Source organism: Salmo salar, chromosome ssa14 (assembly GCF_905237065.1).
Source record: "Salmo salar chromosome ssa14, Ssal_v3.1, whole genome shotgun sequence".
In the NCBI taxonomy this organism is placed as follows: domain Eukaryota; kingdom Metazoa; phylum Chordata; class Actinopteri; order Salmoniformes; family Salmonidae; genus Salmo; species Salmo salar.
In genome coordinates, this window is record NC_059455.1 from 73,094,479 (window position 1) to 73,108,095 (window position 13,617).

The window sequence follows — 13,617 nt, forward strand, 5'->3', positions numbered from 1 at the left end:
TTGTTTCAGCCAGAGCCTGCAAAGCCACGATTCAGCTTTTTGCCACCTTCTGAGAGCCCATGTGAGCCGTAGGAAGTGTCACGTAACAGCAGAGATCCTTTGTAATGGATAGAGATAATCAAGAAGGGGAAGAAATGGTCAGACAGGGTACTTCCTGTACAGAATCTTCTCAGGTTTTGACCTGCCATTTGAGTTCTGTTATACTCACAGACACCATTCAAACAGTTTTAGAAACTTTGGAGTGTTTTCTATCCAAAGCCAATAATTATATGCATATTCTAGTTACTGGGCAAGAGTAGTAACCAGATTAAATCGGGTACGTTTTTTATCCAGCCGTGTCAATACTGCCCCCTAGCCCTAACAGGATATATATACACACACACACACACACACACACACACACACACACACACACACACACACACACACACACATATATACATTGTCATGTTGTGGCTTTCGAGTGCCTTGTTTGCTATTCATACACATGTTTCATTAGTGATTATATATATATATATATATATATATATATATATATATATATATATATATATATATATATATATAGACAAAGTTGAAGTCGGAATCACCACTTTATTTTAGGAATGTGAAATGTCAGAATAATAATAGAGAGAATGATTTATTTCAGCTTTTATTTCTTTCATCACATTCCCAGTGGGTCAGAAGTTTACATACACTCAATTAGTATTTGGTAGCATTGCCTTTAAATTGTTTAACTTGGCTCAAATGTTTCGGGTAGCCTTCCACAAGCTCCCCACAATAAGTTGGGTGAATTTTGGCCCATTCCTCCTGACAGAGCTGGTGTAACTGAGTCAGGTTTGTAGGCCTCCTTGCTCGTACACGCTTTTTCAGTTCTGTCCATACATTTTCTATACGTTTGAGGTCAGGGCTTTGTGATGGCCACTCCAAAACCTTGACTTTGTTGTCCTTAAGACATTTTGCCACAACTTTGGAAGTATGCTTTGGGTCATTGTCCATTTGGAAGACCCATTTGCGACAAAGCTTTAAGTTCCTGAATGATGTCTTGAGATGTTTCTTCAATATATCTACATAATTTTCGCACCTCATGATGCTATCTATTTTGTGAAGTGCACTAGTCCCTCCTGCAAAGCACCCACACAACATGATGCTGCCACCCCTGTGCTTCACGGTTGGGATGGTGTTCCTCAGCTTGCAAGCATCCCCCTTTTCCCTCCACACATAACGATGGTCATTATGGCCAAACAGTTCTATTTTTGTTTCATCAGACCAGAGGACATTTCTCCAAAAAGTACAATCTTTGTCCCCATGTGCAGTTGCAAACCGTAGTCTGGCTTTTTATGGCGGTTTTGGAGCAGTGGCTTCTTCCTTGCTGAGTAACCTTTCAGGTTATGTCGATATAGGACTTGTTTTACTGTGGATATAAATACTTTTGTACCAGTTTCCTCCAGCATCTTCACAAGGTCTTTTGCTGTTGTTCTGGGATTGATTTGCACTTTGAAAGTACGTTCATCTCTAGGAGACAGAATGCATCTCCTTCCTGAGCGGTATGATGGCTGCGTGGTCCCATGGTGTTTATACTTGCGTACTATTGTTTGTACAGATCGACGTGGTACCTTCAGGAATTTGGAAATTGCTCCCAAGGATGAACCAGACTTGTGGAGGTCTACAATTTTTTTTCTGAGGTCTTGGCTGATTTCTTTAGATTTTCCCATGATGTCAAGCAAAGAGGCACTGAGTTTGAAGGTAGACCTTGAACTACACCCACAGGTACACCTCCAATTGACTCAAATTATGTCAATTAGCTTATCAGAAGCTTCTAAAGCCATGAAATCCTTTTCTGGAATTTTTCAAGCTGTTTAAATGCACAGTCAACTTAGTGTAAACTTCTGACCCACTGGAACAGTGAATTATAAGTGAAATAATCTGTCTGTAATCAATTGTTGCAAAAACTACTTGTGTCATGCACAAAGTAGATGTCCTAACTGACTTGCCAAAACTATAGTTTGTTAACAAGAAATTTGTGGAGTGGTTGAAAAATTAGTTTTAATGACGCCAACCTAAGTTTATGTAAACTTCCTACTTCAACTGTATATACACATATCTTTTCCTTTATTATTTCCCGCAAACCTTACCATCCCTCCCCTATTTGGAGTGAACTAATAAACAACGTCACTTAGGCTTCTACTTCCAGCTTATACATACTATATACATTTCACAGACACAATCTATTTTACAATAGTTATATTTGTTTGTTTTTAGTTCTGGCCTTCCTCTATTTCTGATGTCCATCCAGTTTAATTTATATTTGCCATATATATTTAACTGTGCTATTTCACAAAAGTTCTGAACCTATATACATTTTACAGACACAGTACATTTGAAATGTTTTATCTTGTCGTTGTTAGTCCCCCCCGCTCTCTGCCATCCAAGTATGGGTGTTCTTTCTAGTGCGGTGTCATACTAAGGGCCTCACATTGTTCTGTCAGCTCCTCATTTGAGAGACTTTGGAAGGTTGACAGCACTCCAAACTTCTCTCCCACATTTTCCAATGTGGAAAATCTTTCCTGAAGGGCTGAGGTTGCAGCATCAACAACGACATTGAAAAATGTCACTTCCAGCTTCTTCAGGGCATCCCTCAAAGGCTCATCAAATGATTCGTATGAAAAGTGCCGCTTTGTGGACCTCAGTCTTTTTTTGTTGTAGAACGGCCTCAACATTCATACCCTCGCAAATATCCTTGGCTGACGTTTGTGCAGTCATAAAGCCTGTTTCCCTGTAGTTGATGAGACCTCTCTGTCTTTCTGAGAAGACTGACTGCAACATCCACATGCATACTGGGAGACTGCATCAGCTTGCTCACATGTTGGATCTGGCTCAAGATGTCACACCACACCACTGTACAGACGCTGAAACAGTATGATCCCACCTCCTCTGACAAGGACTAGGGCCTCAATCTTTATCACAGGGTCTTTGGTTTGATCCCTCGCTTCAATCAGTGCCTACTGCCTGATACCTCAGTGGCTCGACACTCTTAACTTTACTCTCGCACCTTATATTTATGTCTCAGTCCACATATTGAAAGTGACGTTCACATTTTTTTTCAGGATGACCCATTGCTGTGTGGAGACTGAGAACAAGGTGTGCAGTTTGTGTAAGATGCCAAAGTAACCTGTGGCATCGACAGAACTTTTAGCAGCATCAGCCACAACCAGGTTCAATGTGTGAGCCCCACATGGCACAAATGGATTCATTTCCAGGTGTCTGGCTTGCACACCTTAGTTTCTGCCTGTCATGTTGGCCCCATTATCATAAGACTGTCCTCTGCAGTCCTCAAAATGAATTTTTAGCTCCTCTAGTCTTTTGAGAATCATGGATTCCAAATGAGGCCCGTGGACTCCTCTGCCTCCAAAAACCCCAAAAAATGTTCCTTTATGTGGGGCTCCTCCTTCAGTGACACAATTCTAATCACATCTGACAACTGTTCAGTGTGGCTGACATCTGAGGTGCAATCTAGAATGATAGAGAAGAATTTTGCCAGCTTGATGTCACTCACCATTATTGAAATGACCTTGCTTCTCAACAAATCAATGAGTTCATTCTGTATTTGGGGGCCAAGGTAGCTGGTGGTGTGACTAGAGGTCCCTTTTTGGACACGGTTAAGGTGCTCTTTCATGAGTGGATCAAATTGTGTCATCAGTTCAACCTCTTTGAGGAAATTTCCATTTGATGGAGAGTACAGTGTTTCTGTGTGTTCCCTTAGTGCCAGAATTGTAATTGCCAGACACTGCTGTCGTGTCTTTGGGGTACCATTAGAAGACATGTTTATCAATTAACTCCGTGTAATTAATATCACGCGATTAAACTGATTAATCGTTTAATTGTAATTAACAAGGAGATCGGGGCACCAAGGAAAATATTCAGATTACAAAGTTATAATTTTCCTAATATAACTTTCCTACATTATAACATTATACATTATATTCTATTATAGTATAGGCCGATTATCTTCTGGTTTAAATGGTGTATGTTACCTCGCGTCCAGTCTCATTCCAAACGTCGTAAATTGTTGTATCTGCACGAAACCAGTCTTTACTAAAATCCTCCATACATCAATTGTCTTAAAATCATTTATTTACTAAACTAATTAAGTCACAGAAAGTATACAAACAGTAATTATCGTCACAAAGAATTGGTAGAGCAATGTGCCCTAGTGGTCTAAAACAGGCATGGCTGGTCTGTTAGACAATGGGTCATAAAGGGCAGCTGAGAAGACCCTACAGAGTTCATTAATATTAACAATTGACATGCTAATCAATTTCACATGAACGCTCACTCATTCGAGAACAATTGCAATCAATATATATTTACGCTCAGTGTGTCGTCGGGATCCTTGTTGGAGCATCGTTCCGTTGGAGAGTTCTCTCTCTCTCTCTCTCTCTCTCTCTCTCTCTCTCTCTCTCTCTCTCTCTCTCTCTCTCTCTCTCTCTCTCTCTCTCTCTCTCTCTCTCTCTCTCTCTCTCTCTCTCTCTCTCTCTCTCTCTCTCTCTCTCTCTCTCTCTCTCTCTCTCTCTCTCTCTCTCTCTCTCTCTCTCTCTCTCTCTCTCTCTCTCTCTCTCTCTCTCTCTCTCTCTCGGTTAGAATGGATCTTTCAAAGCGACATTCATTAATGTCGTCATAGAATGGATGTTTCGTTGGTCTTCGCGTTCAATGATATAATTTACTTAGCTGCAGACTAATAATTAATATCAAAGACTTGTTCTTATTCTGTCGGTATCGATAGTCTAAAAGTTAACCACAAGGTATGGTTCACTTTCAGTAGATGGATTGGATTGTGAAAACTATTGGCCAACTTCTCGCAATGGAGTGGAGGCCTGGTCTGAAGAAAGTAGATCAGGCTATGGTTTTATAGTGAACATGTCACATGACACCTGGTCCTGTCTGTGTCCCTGGGGGCGTGCCGATGACTGAGTTAGACTTGGTACAGAAATACAATTCTATCACATTAACCTGTTAGGGCTAGGGGGCAGCATTTGCACGTCTGGATAAAAAAAATGTACCCGATTTAATCTGGTTACTAATCCTACCCAGTAACTAGAATATGCATATACTTATTATATATGGATAGAAAACACTCTAAAGTTTCTAAAACTGTTTGAATGGTGTCTGTGAGTATAACAGAACTCATTTGGCAGGCAAAACCCTGAGACATTTTCTGACAGGAAGTGGATACCTGTTGTGTTGTATTACCTTTAAACCTATCCCATTGAAAAACACAGGGGCTGAGGAATATTTTGGCACTTCCTATTGCTTCCACTAGATGTCACCAGCCTTTACAAAGTGTTTTGAGTCTTCTGGAGGGAGATCTGACCGAACAAGAGCCATGGAACGATGATGTCCCATTAGACACCTGGCGCGCGAGTTCATGTTGGGTACCCTCGTTCCAATACGTTATAAAAGAGTATGCATTCGTCCACCTTGAATATTATTCATGTTCTGGTTAAAAAGGCCCTAATGATTTATGCTATACAACGTTTGACATGTTTGAACGAACGTAAATATATTTTTTCCCCTCGTTCATGACGAGAAGTCCGGCTGGCTTAGATCATGTGCTAACAAGACGGAGATTTTTGGACATAAATGATGAGCTTTTTTGAACAAAACTACATTTGTTATGGACCTGTGATACCTGGAAGTGACATCTGATGAAGAGAATCAAAGGTAATGGATTATTTACATAGTATTTTCGATTTTAGATCTCCCCAACATGACGTCTAGTCTGTATCGCAACGCGTATTTTTCTGGGCGCAGTGCTCAGATTATTGCAAAGTGTGATTTCCCAGTAAGGTTATTTTTAAATCTGGCAAGTTGATTGCGTTCAAGAGATGTAAATCTATAATTCTTTAAATGACAATATAATATTTTACCAATGTTTTCTAATTTTAATTATTTAATTTGTGACGCTGACTTGACTGCCGGTTATTGGAGGGAAACGATTTCCTCAACATCAATGCCATAGTAAAACGCTGTTTTTGGATATAAATATGAACTTGATAGAACTAAAAATGCATGCATTGTCTAACATAATGTCCTAGGAGTGTCATCTGATGGAGATTGTAAAAGGTTAGTGCATCATTTTAGCTGGTTTTATGGTTTTGGTGACCCTGTCTTTGAATTGACAAAACATTACACACAACTCTTGTAAATGTACTGTCCTAACATACTCTAAATTTATGCTTTCGCCGTAAAACCTTTTTGAAATCGTAAAACGTGGTTAGATTAAGGAGATGTTTATCTTTCAAAGGGTGTAAAATAGTTGTATGTTTGAAAAATTTGAATTTTGACATTTATTTGGATTCAAATTTGCCGCTCTTGAAATGCACCTGCTGTTGATGGAGTGCACCACGGGTGGCACGCTAGCGTCCCACCTAGCCCATAGAGGTTAACATCAGTACATAGCAACTCAATGTATTACAAAAGCTTTATCCTTATTAATACATTATATACAACCATGTGTATGCAAGTCTCAAGGCTGAGTCTATTATATAAACCGTTTTATGGTAATATGGCTATATTGTCTCTTCTGAGTATCACAAAATTGTACCAAGCGGACCAGTTCGTAGCTGGATTCTTCACCAATCTTCCATACCTTCTCCAGAACACAAATGTCACTCGGTTCCCCAATTCTGTGAGTTGGAAGAATTTTCTGTGTCTCTCTATGGGCCATGTGGCCAGAGACTCTTCTCTGGAATTTTACCACTCCTTCACACAGGGACTGTGTGGGGGAAGGTAGGTTGGGGGATGGTGCAAGGGGGGAGGGGGTCAACTGTCCTCCCTGTACTCAAAGAGGCCAACGTCATGACACTGCACAATAGCAGTCAGACGTGTCAACACTTCTCTCCATCTTATCCTCTCAGCCTCCATAAGTGCCATCTCATGCTTATCAATTGTTTCCCCTTTTTTGATCCTCATTGCCAGTTCTTTCCATGTTTTCATGCAGTTTTGGTGTTCTGGACTGCTGTCGTGTGAAGTCAGCAAAGAACTTGCATGTTTCCAGTAAGTCAGTCCTGAGTTTGCTAAAAACATTTTCTTCTTAGAAAAGAGTTTGCACCAGAAGCAGAAGAGGCTATTGTTTCTTTCAGAATACACCAACCAACTTCTAGGGATTTTTTTCACCACTCACCAAGGTCTTCCTGAAATACTGGTGGTGGCAACTTCTTCCATCACTCTCATTCCTTGAGAAAACAAAGTTAGCTGGTACCTCACTTGGTCCTCTGCAAACTGGTTGTGTTCGAATTCTGTCAGTCAGAACTGAAGGCCAGTCAGCAGGGTCTGTAGACAGGGTCTGTAGACAGTGGTTCATCCTCAGCAGCAGGATTTGGTGGGGATGCTGCTACAGGCATTTCTAATGGAGAGCACATGGGCATTAGTTTACACATGTTATTCACAGCATTTAAAGTGATGGAACATCCCACATACATACCCAGTAATAATAAAATCATCATTGTTACCTACAATACAGAAACTTAAAACTTTGCAAAAGGTAAATTATTTATTTTGTTTATGTTATGCAGGGATGCACACATAAACACATGTGCGTGTACCCCACACACACACACACACACACACACACACACACACACACACACACACACACACACACACACACACGTGTGAGTGCACACAAACACACCTGAATAATCCTGCTGGGGAAAAGTGGAAGCAAATGGGTCTTCATCGTCAGGCTCAGACATTTGTGAAGACACCTGTGTGGCTGAGGAGGTGGATGGCTCCACATCCTGGCCAGTGCCAGAGGGTGCTCTAAAATGTTTCATAATTGCATTGAAATACAATATATGAGTCTGACACCCTAAATACATTTGTTGCACAATTAAATATACATGCCATTATGCACAATTTATCGAACTTTCAGAATAGGAACCAAATGAACCAAACAACCTCCTTGGCTAATTCTAGGCATAAGACACCCCAAAATACTCAAAATATCACAAATTATCTGCATAATGTAAAGACGTCTTGTAAGTTAGCCTACAGCATTTCAAATTCCCCTTACTGAGCTCAGGACCTAGTCAATACAATCACAGAAAACCTTCATGAAGTCACCTCAATGAAAGTTAACCAAATCAATAATGTGCTAGTTAGGTTGAAATCGTTCTGCTGCAGGCTACACGCATTATCATGATGAAACTGTGTGAAATTATATCCAATGTTATGTAAGCTAGTTGGACAGAAAACGGAATATTGTTGCCCTATGTGTAATATCATAGCAAGCAACATAGAAACATAGGCTAACAAACATAAGTGTTATTCCACCCTATTTCATTACATGCATGATATTATACTCATAAAGAGATGACATAGCTGCATACCTTTATCTTTTGCGCATTTCTTCTCTTCTTCTTTCCTCTTTTTCTTAAACTGGGCACCAGATGGCTTAGACCTTTTCTTATCCATTGATGTTGATTTGGCACTCGATGTCAACGGTGGGTGTAGCTGGTGCATGGAAGTCAGGCGCAGGAGAGCAGAGATGAGTGGACAAAGCACTTTACTTAGGCAATCATTTGAACAGAACACAACCGCGTCACAAAACAAATGCCCAAAGAACAAGTGAGGTAGCACAAAGTACAAAACCCAAGTACAAAGTACCGGCTGCCACAAAGCACGGGTATAAAACAAAACCCGGCGCAAACCAGCCGGAAGCGTGCCAACCTTGACAAAAACAATACCCCACAGACACATGGAGGGAACAGAGGGCTAAATACACATAGTAATTATGATGAGATGTAAACCAGGTGTGCAGGAAAACAAGACAAAACAAATGGAAAATGAAAGGTGGAGCGGCGATGGCTAGAAGACCGGTGATGTCGACCGCCGAACGTCGTCCGAACAAGGAGAGGGACCGACTTCGGCAGAAGTCGTGACACTCGAGCATCAATACATTACCCATCCCTCAACACTGTCAACCTAGAATCAAGACTAAACCAATTCACCTTGGTGGTGTGCAGACTGGTTTTATATTTTTCTTAATGATTTCACATAAATTAGAAAAAAATGCAACAACTATATATTCAGATTATTATGAATGAATTATGGTTTATTTGGTAGCATTTCGTAGTGTGACTGATTTTACTAATTGCATTAGTACTGTACGAAGTTGAAGGTGCGCTATTTGATAGATTCCTCCGCTCCCCCTACCTCGGGCTTCCAGTGAGGAGATCTTAGGTCAACCTACCCCCACCCCCCTCCCCATCTTGTACTTTTGAGTGGGAGACCTTCCCAGGCAGTAGCCTGAAATTAATGCATGAGAATGTAACACATTAGATCTGGTAAAAGAAAATACAAAAAAAAAAAAATCGTTTTTTGTATTTTTTTTTGTACTATCATCTTTGAAATGCAAGAGAAAAGCAACACATTCAGCGAGGTATGTGCAAAGTTTCAGACTGATAACTTCAAGAATGAGCAAGCTACATGGCATTTAGTATGAAGTCACCCAGGTGTCCTTCACGATTTGCCGGAATGTACCCAAGTGGCCGAATTGGTAAATTGATACCCAGGAAGGTCATACATTATGGTTTATTAGCTTCCTTACATAAAATGTACTAACAGGAGACGCGACAAGAATGCTGATCCAATGTCTCCAAACACAGAAGTGAAATATTTAAGATAAGGGCCAAGTTAGCAGCCAACACTGATCTAATGTCATAAGTGAACACACCACAAACCACACACAGAAAGTAAAAAATAAAAAATGTACACACTATTTACAATTACAGTATTTAGAACACTCTCTACACAAGATTGTGCTGCTGGTCCCAAGTCCCAAGTCTCTTTCAGCTGGAAAGCACTTACCATCCTCTACTTGTAGGCTGGCTGGGTATTCACACCTCTAGATGGCCGGGCGGGGGTTTGTTGTGGAGCCAGAGAGAGCAGCAGTCAGACTAAGTGGGGGATGGAGGACTTGAATGGGATCTCTTCAAAGTCAATCTTTACCACTATTGAAGATTTTTTTTAAATCTGTAAGAACTCAAGATTATTACTTTTTTTATTGAACCTTTATTTTAGCAAAACATCAAATAAACAACACATCTATAAATATATATTATATAGAGTGGAGAACACTGTGGTGATGTGTGTGTACCAATAATTTTTTTAATGTTTTTTTAATTAACCTTTATTTAACTAGGCAAGTCAGTACAAATTCTTACTTACAATGATGCCTACCCCGGCCAAACCCGGACAACCCTGGACCGCCCTATGGGACTCCCAATCATGGCTGGATGTGAAGCAGCCTGGATTCGAACCAGCCTGGATGCGAACCCAATGTGTATTGTATGTTGACTTTGTCATGTTGTGGCTTTCGAGTGCCTTGTTTGCTATTCATACACATATTTCATTAGGGATTATATATACAGTTGAAGTCGGAGGTTAACATACACCTTAGCCAAATACATTTAAACTCAGTTTTTCACAATTCCTGACATTTAATCCTTGTAAAAATTCCCTGTCTTAGGTCAGTTAGGATCACCACTTTATTTTAAGAATGTGAAATGTCAGAATAATAGTAGAGAGAATGATTTATTTCATCTTATATTTCTTACATCACATTCCCAGTGGGTCAGAAGTTTACATACACTCAATCACTATTTGGTAGCATTGCCTTTAAATTGTTTAACTTGGGTCAAACGTTTCGGGTAGCCTTCCACAAGCTCCCCACAATAAGTTGGGTGAATTTTGACCCATTCCTCCTGACAGATTGTAACGGTCGTCGTGGTGGATGGACAAAGGCGCAGCGGGTTGAGTGCTCATATTAACTTTATTAGAACACATACGAACAAAACAAGAAAAAACGAACGAACGACAAACAGTCTTGCATGCAACACATAGCTATGCAACGAACAACCTCCCACAAAACCCCATGAAAACAAACTCCTAATTATAGGACCTTCAATCAGAAGCAACGATACCCAGCTGCCTCCAATTGAAGGTCCAACCCCAATAAACTAAACATAGAACTACAATAGACTAGACAGAACATAGAAATATACTAACATAGAACAATTACAAAAAAAACGGAATACATAAACCAAACACCCCTCTACATACACACACAGCCCGAACCATATAAAACAAATACCCCCTGTCACGTCCTGACCAAACTACAATAACAAATAACCCCTATACTGGTCAGGACGTGACAGTACCCACCCCCCCCCCCCCCCCCCAAAGGTGCAGACCCCGGATGCACCTCACACAAAAACCCCAAAATAACCCCCCAAAACAAAATAAATCCCCAAATTACATGGGAGGGAAGAGAGGGTGGCCACCGTCACCGACGGTGCTCCTACAACACTCCCCCTTTCCCCAATACTCCCCCCTCAGGAGGTGGCTCAGGAGCTGGACGCAGACCCCGCTCCACCCCTGGCTCACTCCACTCACACAATGTCTCTACAGCGATGTCCCTCTTCGTCGACCCCGGACTGTAGAGCGACTCTAGGAACTCTGGACTGTAGGCAGACTCACTCGGTTCCGGACTGCAGGCAGACTCACTCGGTTCAGGACTGTAGGCCGTCTCACTCGGTTCTGGACAGTGGGCCGTCTCACTCAGTTCTGGACAGTGGGCCATCTCCCTCGGTTCCAGACAGTGGGCCGTCTCCCTCGGTTCCAGACAGTGGGCCATCTCACTCGGTTCCAGACAGTGGGCCGTCTCACACGGTTCCGGACTGTAGGCTGTTGCCGGATACTCTGGACGGGGTACTGTTGCCGGATACTCTTGACGGAGCACTGTCGTCGGACACTCTGGACGGGGCACTGTTTCCGGACACTCTGGACGAGGCACTGTTGCCGGAAGTTCTGGACGAGGCACTGTTGCCGGAAGTTCTGGACGAGGCACTGTTGCCGGAAGGCCTGGTGCGTGGGGCTGGCTTAGGACGCGCCAGACTAATGACACGCACCACAGGGCTAGTACGAGGAGTAGGGACATGACGAGCTGGACTGGGCTGACGCACTGGAGCCTGGTGCATGGTGCTGGTACTGGAAGTATCAGACTGGAGACACGCACCCCAAGGCTAGTGCGAGGAGCAGGAACAGAACATAGTGGACTGGGCTGATGCACTGGAAGCCTAGAGCGTGGTGCTGGTACTGGAGGTATCAGACTGGAGACACGCACTTCAAGGCTAGTGCGAGGAGCGGGAACAGGACATACTGGACTGGGCTGATGAACTGGAAGCCTGATGCGTGGTGCTGGTAGTGGACGTACCAGACTGGAGACACGCACTTCACGGCTAGTGCGAGGAGCGGGAACAGGATAAACTGGACCGTGAAGGCGCACTGGCGGTCTCGAGCACGGTACTGGCTCCACCCTTCCTGGCTGGATGCCCGCTTTCCCCTGGCATATACGGGGCGCTGGTACCGCGCACACCGGCCTATAAATGCATGGCCTCGACGCCGTGTGCATTACTCCAACGCACGGGACCTGACCAGTAATAGTCTGGCCCAAATAAGCACGGGAGTTGGCTTGCGGCTCAATCCAGGCCTCGCCAAACTACCCGTGTGCACCCCCAAAAAATTCTTGGGGCTGCCTCTCCGTCTTAAATGCCAACCGTGTACCCATGTAAATGTTCCGGTCTTTGTTTCACTTTTTCCGTTCCTCTCTTGCTTTCTCAACCTGTTTCCATGGCAGGGTCTTGTCCCCTGCCATTATCTCCTCCCATGTCCACGATGTCCTCCACTCACTTTTCTCCCTGGTCCAGGATCCTTCCTCCTCCTGGGCCCGCTGCTTCGTCTGGGTTTGGTGGGAGGTTCTGTAACGGTCGTCGTGGTGGATGGACCAAGACGCAGCGGGTTGAGTGCTCATATTAACTTTATTAGAACACATACGGACAAAACAAGAAAAAACGAACGAACGACAAACAGTCTTGCATGCAACACACAGCTATGCAACGAAAAACCTCCCACAAAACCCCATGAAAACAAACTCCTAATTATAGGACCTTCAATCAGAAGCAACAATACCCAGCTGCCTCCAATTGAAGGTCCAACCCCAATAAACTAAACATAGAACTACAATAGACTAGACAGAACATAGAAATATACTAACATAGAACAATTACAAAAAAAACGGAATACATAAACGAAACACCCCTCTACATACATACACAGCCCGAACCATATAAAACAAATACCCCCTGCCACGTCCTGACCAAACTACAATAACAAATAACCCCTATACTGGTCAGGACGTGACACAGAGCTGGTGTAACTGAGTCAGGTTTGTAGGCCTACTTGCTTGCACATGATTTTTCAGTTCAGCCCACAAGTTGTCTATGGGATTGAGGTCAGGGCTTTGTGATGGCCACTCCAATAAGCCATTTTGCCACAACTTTGGAAGTATGCTTTGGGTCATTGTCCATTTGGAAGACCCATTTGCGACCATGCTTTAACTTCCTGACTGATGTCTTGAGATGTTGCTTCAATATATCCACATCATTTTCCATCCTCATGATGCCATATATTTTGTGAAATGCACCAGTCCCTCCTGCAGCAAAGCACCCCCACAACATGATGCTGCCACCCCCATGCTTCACGGTTGGGATGGTG